Below are 12,036 nucleotides of genomic sequence, written 5' to 3' on the forward strand. Positions count from 1 at the left end.
TAATGACATGGACAAGTAGAGATAAACTATTACACAAGTGAATTAGGTTCCAAGATAGATTAGCTTGGACTCATAAACACAATCTTGTGTAGAATTGACAATGACAGACACTTAACTGAAAGTACAAAGCATCATGATATTGTGTTCATTTCATAGTCAAGTACAATGCTTTATAGGCTTTGAGTTGTTCCACTCTCCTCACTGTGCATATGGGATTCAGGACAGCTCCTCTTGGAGCATACATCATTTGTCTATTTCTCAACACATAGCATAGGTCCATAATGCTGACTGATTCTCTGATCCTTTCTCAATCTAGACTCCATATGCAGAAGCATCTCCTCTAGCTGCCACATAAGAAGTACGCGCAGCCATATCATCTACTAATTTCTTCATTCCGCCTTTCCCAAAATTGGTAGCAAGCGGAGCTCCTGTTTCAGTCAACTAGATCTTCCCATCTTGTCCCCAAAATACTAAATTCTTCCTCCTTGCATCTTGAAAATATTCACAATCCCTGCAATGCTGATGGTCCGTACTATCACACCAAATACATCTTCGATCTCTCCTAGGTGCACTAGGAGCACTCCTAGGTGCACTAAGAACACTAGAAGAAATAGTAGGCGCAGTTGAAGCAAACTACTCTTTCAATTTTTCCACCAATTTTTCTTTAACTGACTCCAGTGTCAAATCCGTTATGCCTTTGATTATGCCATCAAGAGAGGAAGGAACCTACGGAGCGGATGGTTTTGGAGTAGAAGGAGCCGGCATCGGTCTTGGAACAGGAGGATTAGAAACAATAGGCACTAGCATAGGCCAAGAAATTGGCTGAGGAAGAGAAAAAATGACAGGGGTAGAAGCAGACTATAATATTCCGCGTAAAAAAACGAATTGGATAAATAATTTTTTTTAATTTCCCCCCTATCCCTCCACCCGACTGACGAGCTGGAGGGGGAGGGAAATAGAAGGAGCCATTAAGCTCCTTGGTGGAGCTCGGGATTAGGGAGGGGAACATGCGTGATGACACGCAGGGAGGGAAGATCCCCCTCCCCTCCACTATTTAAACGAGGGGGCCGCTGGACATTGGAGGCTGAAAGCCGTGAGAAAGAGAGGAAGAAGGGTCGTAAGAGGCCGTCCCTGTGCTGCGTCGTGTTGCTGCTGATAGGGAGGAGTGGAGTCACTTCCATCACTGCCGTAGAGGTCGAAGGGATTCCGGTCGTAGCTGGTGTCAAGAGGGGGGGCCGTGAGGCTGCTAACATCGCCACCGAGAGTGGAGGGAGGAATTGTTAGACTCCTAGTCGAGCGTGAAGAAGAGCGTGAAGCCGCCTCCAATTAGCCGTCAAGACGGACGGCCATAACCACCCCCCCAAGCTTCTGGAAGCTTGGAAGCTTCCAAAGGGGGGCCTCTTTAACCCCCCTTCCTATACCTTAAGCCCCCTTGTTTCCCACCCCATCCCCGCGCCCCCCCCCCCCCCCCCCCCCCCCCCGAGTTTAATCCCCCCTAAGCCCCCTTGTCCCCCCCCCCGGGTTTAATCCCCCCTAAGCCCCCTTGTTTCCCCCCCCCCCCCCCCCAGGTTTAATCCCTCTAAAGCCCTTTTTCCCCCCCCCGGTTTTAAACCCCCCCTAGGATTTTAAATTCCCTTTTCCCCTTAAGCCCTCCCTTGACTTTGGGAACCTACCCCTGTGTTTTATTCCCCTAAACCTTATCACCCCCTTATAACCCTTTTAACCCTTTTTCAACCCCCCTCATAACTCTTTTTTTTTTCCCACAACTCCCTAAGCTTTCCTCTTAATCCCTTGTATCCCCCTTATTATTTTCCCCCCCTGAACCAAAAAATCCAAATCATCATCATGGCCTCGGATGATATCCCGTAAGGGAAAAGTAGCCGTGAGATAAATTATAGGGAGGGAAAGTAGAGGGAGTGAAAAGAAGGAGTGAAGGAGGAAGAGTGGGAAAAAGATAAAAGAAAGGGAAGGAAGGAGAAGACGGTGGAATTCCAGAAGAAAGAGGAAAAGGCTATCTCACATTCGAACTACGATGCCGTCGAAGAAAGTCCAAGGTGTAGCTGCGGGAGGGTCATCTCCCGATATCCATGTGGATATCTCACCCCAAAACCAGGTTTTTCTTCTTGGCTTTAATTTGGTTTTAAGTGGATCATGCAAAGAAAAATTGTTAAGGATAGGTTATATTTGTTCGAGTTATTTGTAACGAAGGAGTTTAGCTTATGAATGACAATGTATACAACTTAGCTTTCTTCAAATTGCATCAAGCATTATAAATTACGAGCAAGATTAGCCATTTACTATAGTAGTATATTTTAGTTAAATCCTAAGGTGTTGAAATTATGTCTTGCACCATTAGTCTTATTCCTTTCGCAAGGAATCGTTGTAAATGGTTAAATTCATGAAAGGTTTCTTTCGATGCTCAAATCACTAGGAAGTTATCTTTGCTAATTGCACATCTTAGCAAGGCAAATGTTGTTATTTGGCATGAGTTCATCTATAAGGAAAACGGAAGTTAAAATTAAGCTGTATTGACTGGAAAGTAAATTATCACAAGGATAGCAAAACCGTGACAAGAAGATTAATGTTACCTTCCGAAAGATAACTAAACCAATCTAAACATAGAAACATTCATACCCTAAGCACTTGACTACTTTCCTTACCGTAGGGACAATAAATTCGTAAAGATAAGAAACTAGGGTTTGTCCCTAAGGTTCTTAAAACAAGAAACCCTAGGCCTGACATACGTCAGCTTAAAGAATCTAAACAGATTATTCCATCGCAGGACTTGCACAACATGTATGAAATCATTTAGTCTTGTGATTGATTCACAAGGAGAAAGGGTTAAAACCCTCATCAAGGACGGCAGATCCTTATGCAAGTTATCTTGCAAAAAGACGTATTTTTGGATATCCTTCTAAATAAGGAAAGTTGTAAACCGGAAACTAGTATATCTAAGGAACTTTAGGGTTAACCAAGTTGGGTATTCCCTACACCGGAATGTAAAAGATCTTGCCAATTTACAAGACACCTTGGGAACGAGTGCTGATACACTCAAAAAGGGAAGAACACTTCCTTAGCAGTTTGCCATACAACTAGGTTGTTTAATGGAAATGTTTGTGCTTGCTAGAGATTTTAGGGCTCTGTTTGAATTATGAATTACAAATTAAATGAGTACCTATACTTCAGCTTAAAGGCCTGAAGGAAGAGGCAATTTCAGTTACCCCCGACTACCTGGCTAACCCTAACCAAGGGGGTTGTTGAGATCGCGCCGGGAACGTGGACCGAACCCGCCGCGAGAGGTCTCTTCGTTGAGTTCTACTTGGAGCAGGAGGACGCTTGGATGCCAGGGGGGCTCTGGCCGTAAATCCCTCGCCTTCCGGGTCCTGCACAAGAGGCTAACGTGACTCGGGATTGGATCTCGAGGCCCGCATACTAGTTGACGGGCGGAAGCTTGGAATAGTGATCCCTGGGGATTACTGGATAGCCTTCGGGCAGATTATGGACAAGCCTACAGGCGGAACTCCTTGTATTTCAAAGATAAAATGATGAAATGTTAAAAGAACTTGCTTGATATTGTTTTTCTATGTCACGTGATAAGATTACGTGAAGGAACTAGTGCTTAACAGGGTTAATTAAAGAAGCTGATTGTTATATGTCAAATTAATGTGTTAGATAATTACATAACTAAAACAAACCGAGGAAAGTGCGGAGGATGGGCCATGGGTCCGTCCTACGGTTGGGTGGTCCTGGTTAGCTGGGAACTTTTCTCAAAAATCTTGAAGAACAACGAGATGATCATCATCATCAAAACAAATAACGAGAACGATGACCTAGAGTTACGTCTTACCCGATTTACACTGTTTTAGGGGAACAGAATGGGACTATGCCTTATGGCAGAGAGGTTGATCCTTGCATCCCTCTCGTTTCCCATTCTCCTTGAACCAAATGCAGCGTGAATCCGCTTCGGACCTGGCGTTTCTGCGTAAAGTAGTTCGCTCGGGTTTGACGCTAATTGCTGTTAGCTAATGACCAATCAGGAAAACCCTAATTCCAGTCGATCCTAAGTGGGGAACGGCCAGGATACTTCCGCTACGTGGCAGACACGGGAAGACCTAGATCGCAAAACCCGTAACATTCCATGGGAGTGCCGGGCGGAGTTTTCTAGACATCCTTTCCGATGGACTGCTAAGACATGTCTTGGAAGATACTAACGGACACGTTACAAGTTGGTATCAGAGCCGACCAACAACAGAATTGTTTTTATGAGATCTCAATAAAATGAAGTAAAGAAATTGTTGCTGTCCAAACATTTTCTCATCTTCAAATGCTATCTTGCAGAACTATGAAGCGTGGAACAAGTTTTTGGTATTTCGGGTCATGTTTATGACTGCAATGCATTCTCCCCTTTATAGACAAAGAATTGGGATGATGAACATCCTGGAGTAGATTTATAATCCATCACCTTTATACATAGAACGAAGATGGACGTGGTCTTCAGGAATCTACTATATAGCCGCCCACTGGTTTGCTTATCTACAGACCAACCTAAAGAGGATCAAGTGGTTGGAAGACTTGAAAGTCGTGAAGCTGTTCATTTTTGTGGAAGCTCACGTAAATTCGACTTTACATATTCAAGGTCGGAGGGTTGAAATGAACTCATATGTATATGAGGAAGTAACCCCTGTATTCCCAGCCGACAAGATTAAAGTGTTGGGCCGCCATGAGAAGTATGGATTCCAACGGAAAGGGTATCCTGAACTTCCAATGAATTATCGATTCCTAAAGATCCATGACCCAAAACCCTACTATTACATAGTTCCTTTAGATAAATGCAATACAACGTTGTTCTCCCCAAACTGAATGTAATGATTGGATTATCATCACACGGAACGTTGTATAAGGCTATGCACATGTAAATACAAATAAAGACTTCTTTTTATCAATATTTGGCTGTGCATAAGAGTTGTTAAAAAGTTAAGTAGCTACATTGTTTACGAGATAGTTGAACTAAAAATGAAAGATAAGCTAACATCGATCATCATATAATAACGTTAAGAAAACTTTTAACCAGGCACAACCCCAGGTACAGGCTCCAAATTCGCCTCCTACATCAAGTACTGCTGTGACCCAGGAGAAGAAGTTCCTCCTCAAGCAGATAAAGCCACCCGAGTTTGATGGGAGAGGCAGATTCATCCAGGCTGATGCTGAAATTTGGATTGAATCCATGGAGGATTACTTTGAAGCAGCTGGTACTGCACCTACCAATCAGGCCATGCTCGCCAAGTTAAAACTCACCGGCGAAGCCAGACTTTGGTGGAAGCAATGGTGCAGGGATCAAGGGACTTCAGAGGGGTCCGTTACCTGGGAGAAGTTGAAGAAAGCCGTGCAGGGAAGATATTTGCCACCTGCATATCGTACGCAGAAAATGAATGAGTTCTACGAGCTAAAACAGTTAGGACTCACTCTTGACGCATACTACTCTAAATTCGTCTCACTCTTAAAGTATGCGCCACAGATGGACATGACACAGCAGGTGTCCAAATTTTGCGCGGGCTTAAATCCGCCCATAAATACCCATCTCGAATCTATGCATCCATCAGATCTTCAGGATGCACTCATTCGAGCGGCGCCTATAATTCAGGAGGTGCAAGCTAGACCAAGGGGTAACAAAACTTGGTCCTATAGTGACCCGAACAGAGGAGCATTCAGACCTCAAATGAAGAGAGTTCAAGGTCACAATCAGGGACAAAGGAAGAAAGCAAGGACAAATAACGTCAACAACTTTGTTCCTACTCAAAGTAATGGCCGAAACCTCCGTTGTTTCCACTGCAACGAACCCAGTCACTTCAAGAGGCAACGTCCCAAGCTCAGCGGAGGACATCGCCAAACGCCTTTCCAAGGAGCAGGCCGCGGTCAAGGAGCCGTTACCCGTGGAAGAGGAAGAACCGCTTGCATTGCCAATAGGCAAAGATGCGAAGAAGAAGAAGAGGAAGATCCGACTATGGAAGCAGAATTTGAAAGAGCGACAGTTCATGCCGCTTTACACAAGAAAGGGCCGAATCGCTAGTTCTCGGTAATTCAGACACCGTTAGACTATCAAGGTAAAGGTTTCAAAACCTTGATTGATTGTGGCAGTACACATTCCTTTATCTCACCAGCATGTGCAAAAAGATTAGGAATAGCCACAGTAGAAGCACCTACCCTGCTTGTGGAATTGGCAAACGGTCGTGAGGTAACTTGTACCAAGCAAACTGCTAAGGTGGAATTCTTTTTGGGAGGAAAGAAGACTTCAGTCAAATTCAGAGTCATGAATTTAGGTATCCATGAGTGTCTACTCGGGATGGATTGGCTTAAGCCTAATGACGCCCACATTCATTATGGAAAGGGTCAAGTTTCCTTTCGAAACTCTGAAAGGGAATTTGTCACAACTCAAGGTGAGGCAGGAGTGCCAAGAATCCAATTAGCCAAAGTATCTCGGATCATAAAAGGAGTCAGAAAAGGATTACCCGTTTACCTGATCAAACTCAACAAGTTAGATCAAAAGCAAGAGTCTCATGAAGGACCTTCTTGGCTAAAGGAATACGCTGACGTATTCCCTGAGGAATTGATTGAACTTCCGCCTCCAAGAGAAGTAGATCATGAGATTAGGCTAGTGCCTGGAGCTGCACCAATTGCAAAGAGACCTTATAGAATGTCCATACCTGAAGCAATTGAGTTGAAGGAACAACTCAAGCAATTGTTAGATTAGGGTTACATCCGGCCTAGCAACTCACCGTGGGGAGCTCCAGTACTATTCGAGAAAAAGAAAGATGGGACACTTCGACTATGTATTGATTACCGAGGGTTGAATCAATCAACAGTCAAGAACAAGTATCCTATTCCTAGAATAGATGAGCTTCTTGATCGTCTTCAAGGTGCAAAGATCTTCTCCAAGATTGATCTTAGGTCAGGTTACTATCAGATAAGGATCAGGGAAGAAGATATTCCAAAGACAGCCTTCAATACAAGATATGGGCACTTTGAGTTCCTGGTTATGTCATTCGGGCTTACAAACGCACCTGCCACCTTCAACAGATTAATGCAAGATATCTTTAGACTATATCTTGATGATTTCGTGCTTGTCTTCTTCGATGACACTTTAGTCTATTCTAAACAGGAAGAAGATCATGAACCTCAACTTCGGATTGTCCTTGAGACAATGAGGTCTCATAAGCTGTATGCAAAAATGAAGAAGTGTGCATTCTTCAAGCGTCAGATTGAATATCTGGGATTCATAGTATCATCAGAAGGAATATCAGTAGACCCAGCCAAGGTCAGAGATGTGCTTGAATGGCCAATACCGGTATCTGTCAAAGAAATACACAGCTTTCTTGGATTGACAGGATGGTATAGGGTCTTCATCAAAAACTATGCTTTGATTGCAGCACCTTTTACAGATTTACTAAAGAAGCAGACTTCCATTACATAATCAACTTCAGAACGAAATAGCTTCGACAAACTGAAGCAAAGTTTGGTATCAGCACCTATTCTAAAACTTCCTGACCTCAATAAGGAGTTCGAGGTAGTAACTGATGCTAGCATTCTTGCCTTGGGATGTGTACTTATGCAGGAAGGTCATCCAGTAGTATACTCTTCAAGGAAATTGAAGAGTCATGAAAAGAATTATGCCACGCATGATTTGGAATTACTAGCTATCATCCATGCTCTAAAGCTTTGGAGACACTACCTGTTGGGTAACAAGTTTACTCTAGTAACCGATCATAAGAGTCTCAAATGGATTTTCACCCAGAACGAGCTCAACATTAGGCAACGTCGGTGGATTGAAGTATTGGAGGAATATGATTTTGAAATCAAGTACCAACCAGGGAAGGAGAATGTAGTTGCCGATGCACTCAGTCGCAAGGCATTCCTAAATTCCCTAATCTTGCAAAATCCATCAACGGCCAGATCTCTGGCTACAAAAGTATTTATGCCAAACAACCCTATACTTGAACTAGCTAGAGAGGAAGCATGCCATGATTTGGCCTACCAAACAATGACAAAGGAAATATCTACTAAGGAGCAGAATCAGAAGTTGCAAGCTAAGTATCAGGAATTTTCCATTGATAATGGACTTGTCTACTACAGAACAAGGCTATGTATACCAACAAGCCAGTCACTTAAGCAGAAGATATTATGGGAAGCTCATGATTCTCCTTTCGCAGGACATCCTCGCTATGCTAAGACTCTTAATGCAGTTAGGAAGAGCACCATTGGGAGAGGCTTAAAGGTGACGTTCTCAAGTATGTCACTGAGTGTTTGTCTTGCCAACGTATCAAGGCCGAACATGTCATGATGCCAGGGAAACTGCAATTGCTTGACATTCCCCAAATGAAATGGGAATTCATCAGTATGGATTTTGTTGTGGGCTTACCCCAAGTCCAAGGAGGATACAATTCCATTATGGTTGTGGTTGACATGCTTACCAAGGTTGCACACCTTGTTGAGATATCAAGCTCCACTCGTGATACGCCAGGGTGACCGTTGTGTATTTATGTCACCGACTTGTCAGTTGCCGACGCGGTTGGTACACCGCCCATGAATAATAGCTACATGATAGCTATCCTTATCTACTCTAGTTCGTGGCTCAGTTAGTATGCCACCTTAGTTAGTTGAGTTTGGTTTGAGACCCATATAGAGGGTTCTTCTATTTCTTTGTACTTGAGTTCTTTTGGCTTCAACAACTAAGAAGAGGAAAACTGTTTTCAGCCTCCACCCTTGTGTGTCTTCCCCCATTGTGCAAGCAAGAAAGCTTCAAGCGAGACTCCTTCCTTCTCTCCCACAATCTTGACATGGTATCAGAGCCTTGTTCGTGGTAAGGAGCTCAAGAAAGCAAGCCAAGCTCGCGGTGTTCTGGTAAGAGGAGCAGTGTTGCTTTCATTTTCTGTTTTGGGAGTAGATCTCTGCAGGTAGCACAGCCGAAAAGTGCAGGAGTGCATTGTCTCAGGTTGAGACGCCCTTCGCGGTGAAGCAAGAGGGCAGTATATGCTGCGGGAGAAGGCTTTAGCCCTTGGCAACCTTGTTTTTTTGATTTGAGGCCATTTCGGGGCCTGTTTTGGAGGCGGAAGTTTTTTGCACGCACTCAGGAAAAGGCCCAGTTTTATGCTGTGCAGCCACTGTTCTACAGGTCGGTGAAAAGTTACTGTAGAAATTGCATCGTATGCTTGTGTGCAGAGACATTGGGAGTTACAGAATCATCATTGGTTCCTGTTTATGCAAAATCGTCACTAGGAAGTGACTGTGTGGTCAAATACCACTTTCGCCAGTTTTGCAGATTTGCCCTTGTGAGGGTGAAGCTGTGTTTTTTGCAGTGACAGAATTTTTTGCAGTGTTCTGTAATGGCGTCTGATTCTCTTTCACAGATTGTAACTGAAAAGCTTGACAAGAACAACTTCCAAGCATGGAAGTTTAGAATGACGAATTTCCTTATGGGAAAAGGATATTGGGAATTTGTTGCAGGAAATGAAGAAGAACCAGTTCTTCCTGATGTTCCCAGTCAACAGCAAATGCAGGCATTTAAAGCATGGCATGAGAGAGCCAGGAAAGTTATGTATTGGCTGTCTATCAGCATTTCAGACTCTATGATTGTGCATATTCAGGATGCAAGTACGCCAAAGGAGGCATGGGATACTTTGTCAAAAATGTATAGCACAAATACGCAAGCCAGGAAAATGCAGCTCAAGCAAGAGTTGCATAATGTGCAAAGAGAAAGTATGAGCATCAACGACTACCACATGAAGGTGAAGAAGATTGCAGATGCACTTGCTTCCATTGGGTTGCCAGTGGAAGATGATGATTTAGTTTCCGTGACCTTGAATGGTCTAGGAAAGGATTATGCACAGTTTCGGACATCCATTTCAGTTCGTGAAAGATTTCCTGATTTTGAGGAGTTGATTGCTCTTCTAATTTCTGAGGAACAAAGAAATGGTGGTGCATCTTCTTCAGGAGGAACTTCAAAAGAAGCTGTCTTCTACTCAAATGTTGGAAGAGGTAGAGGCAGAGGTAGAGGAGGCCGATTTGGAGGCCGTGGCAGAAATCAGAATATGCAGCAAACTCAAGAAAACCAGTCCTATGGAGGAGGACGTGGTAACTCTAGAGGCAGGGGGAGCCAAAGAGGTCGTGGTGGATGGCAAAGAGGCCAAAATGCAAACAGTAATGTTGAATGCTACTACTGTGGTAAAATGGGTCATATGGCTAAAGACTGCTATAAAAAGCAGAATGACATCATGAATGGAAAACTGCAACAAGGAAATTATGCATCCTCTAGTAGACAGGGTGATGACAGAAATGAGCATCTGTTTATGGTGCAGCACATGAACAATTCTGTGACAAGTGCAGAAGAAAGCAATGATGTATGGTATGTTGACTCAGGTGCATCAAACCACATGACAGGTCATGCAGAATGGATGGAGGATGCAAGGAAAATGGAAAAACCAGGATTTGTGGAGACTGGTGATGATACTGCACATCCTATTGTGCAGATTGGAAAAATTCCCTTGTCTATGCAGGATGGGAAAAAGAAATACCTGTCCGATGTATTTCATGTCCCGAATATCACCAAGAATCTGGTTTCTGTTGGTCAAATGGTTGAACAGGGCTTGCAGGTCAGATTTAATCCTCATGGATGCTTTGTTGACGATATGAAAAATAAAGGTCGCTTGATAGCAAAAGGAAAGAAGAAGGGCAGAATGTTTACATTGGATGCAGACATGTCTGAATTGAGTGCAGCAATGTTTGCACATGGGACCGATGTAGTTGCAGATATTGATATCTGGCATAAACGCATTGGTCATGTTAATGTACAGCGACTTAAATCAATGCAGGCCCAAAATATTGTTGCAGGTTTGCCGAAATTCAAGGTTGCAGAAATGCATAAGGTATGTGAAGCCTGTCAGTTTGGAAAACAGGCAAGAAAACCATTTCCTAGACATGTTCAAGAGAGTAAGAAGCCATTGGAATTAATCCACTCTGATGTGTGGACTACTAAAGCTGCATCTCTTGGAGGCTGTCATTATTTTGTCAGTTTTATTGATGACTATAGCAGAAAAGTTTGGGTGTATTTTATGAAAAAGAAAAGTGAAGTTTTTGGGCATTTCAAAACTCTTAAAGCTATGGTTGAAAAAGAAACAGGCCTGCAAATAAAATGCCTAAGGTCAGATGGAGGGGGAGAGTACCTCTCAAATGAGTTTGCAAGGTTCCTGCAGGAGCATGGCATAAAGCAGCAATATTCATGCAGTCATACCCCACAGCAAAATGGAATTACAGAAAGAAAAAACAGACATATTGGAGAGGTGTCTCGTGCCATGCTCAATGAAAAAGACCTGCCAGATTTTTATTGGGCTGAAGCAGTTGCTACAGCAGTCTACATAATGAATAGGACTCCCACTGCAGCAATACATGGAATGACTCCAGAGGAGAGGTATACTGGTAGGAAACCAAATATTTCTCATTTGAAAATTTTTGGTTGCATTGCCTATGTACATGTGCCAGATGAGTTGAGATCCAAGTTGGATCCAAAAGCTGAGAAGTGCATCTTTATTGGTTACTCTCTACAGCAAAAAGGGTATAGATGCTATAACCCTTCTACTCGTAAGTTTACAGTGAGCAGAGATGTTGTTTTTGATGAGATGAGTAGCTGGTATAAACCAGTAAATGTGATTGATGATGTAGATGCACAAAATGGTAATGCTGCACAGAATTCACAGCAGCAGTCACAAAATATTAGTGGACCTGGAGCGTCCTCTAGCAGTGGTTCACATTCTTCGCCATGGACAGGCAGATTGAGATCAGGAGAATCTTCTCAAAGTAATGCAGATAGTGGTATGCAGGTATCACGAAAAGGAAAAGAGAAGGTTGATCAGCCCATGTTTGATGTGAATGCAGGTCACTCTTATGTGGATGGTGAATCCAGTGGCTCAGAACAGAGCATTGATGATGAGTTGGGTATTCCTTCTATTGTTACACATGGAGTAAGGAAGACCAGGGATGTTTTGAGAG

The sequence above is a fragment of the Lygodium microphyllum genome, chromosome 15 (genome assembly GCF_053477565.2).
Source record: "Lygodium microphyllum isolate KBCC chromosome 15, Lygodium_microphyllum_v1.1.10, whole genome shotgun sequence".
NCBI lineage: Eukaryota > Viridiplantae > Streptophyta > Polypodiopsida > Schizaeales > Lygodiaceae > Lygodium > Lygodium microphyllum.